The sequence below is a fragment of the Echiichthys vipera genome (assembly GCF_963691815.1).
Source record: "Echiichthys vipera genome assembly, chromosome: 14".
NCBI classification, from domain to species: domain Eukaryota; kingdom Metazoa; phylum Chordata; class Actinopteri; order Perciformes; family Trachinidae; genus Echiichthys; species Echiichthys vipera.
In genome coordinates this window covers 5,620,866-5,621,514 of record NC_139839.1, presented here as the reverse complement: position 1 = coordinate 5,621,514, position 649 = coordinate 5,620,866, and positions in this window count along the sequence as shown.

The window sequence follows — 649 nt, the reverse complement described above, 5'->3', positions numbered from 1 at the left end:
GACGGCATGAACACGTCTAACTGAAAAGACAACGAGATTCAGGAACCTCTTCAGACACATTTAAGCATCAGAAAGAGACTCTGCGTCTGTGTAATCTGTCATGTCCGTCCTCCTGCACGCTCTACCCAAGCCCCGCCCCCCTCACCGAAAACATCTGACACAGACAATCTCCTGTTGTGTGCTACGCGTGTGAAAGGGCAACTTCAGACACTTAAAAACCTGATTATATTCGGGTTTAGGCAACACTCTGGTCTCTCAAACGCCACTTAAACACCATACCCCGAGTATATTCAAGTTTTCATAACCAGTTTAACAGAAGGTAAAGCTTGTGTTGTTGCTGTTGTTTCCTGCGCTGTTGCTTCCTGATTTTTCTATTTCCGGGTCGAAAAAAACCACTGGAGTGGAGAGGGGCAGTTATAACCTACAGAGCATGAGAAGACGTGCGACCCAAACGTACCCCAGAATGCTGTTTACGTGCATGAATAGTTGGGGTACTGAAGGAGTTGTATAAAGTGTGTTTACATGCAGTTTAAAAACCCAATTTTATTCAGGTTAAGGACATACTCTGGTTCTCAAACACCATGGTTAACAGACCTCGGTAACTCCTTCAGTAATCAGAGTATTCATGCACGTAAACCTTGTTCCCGGG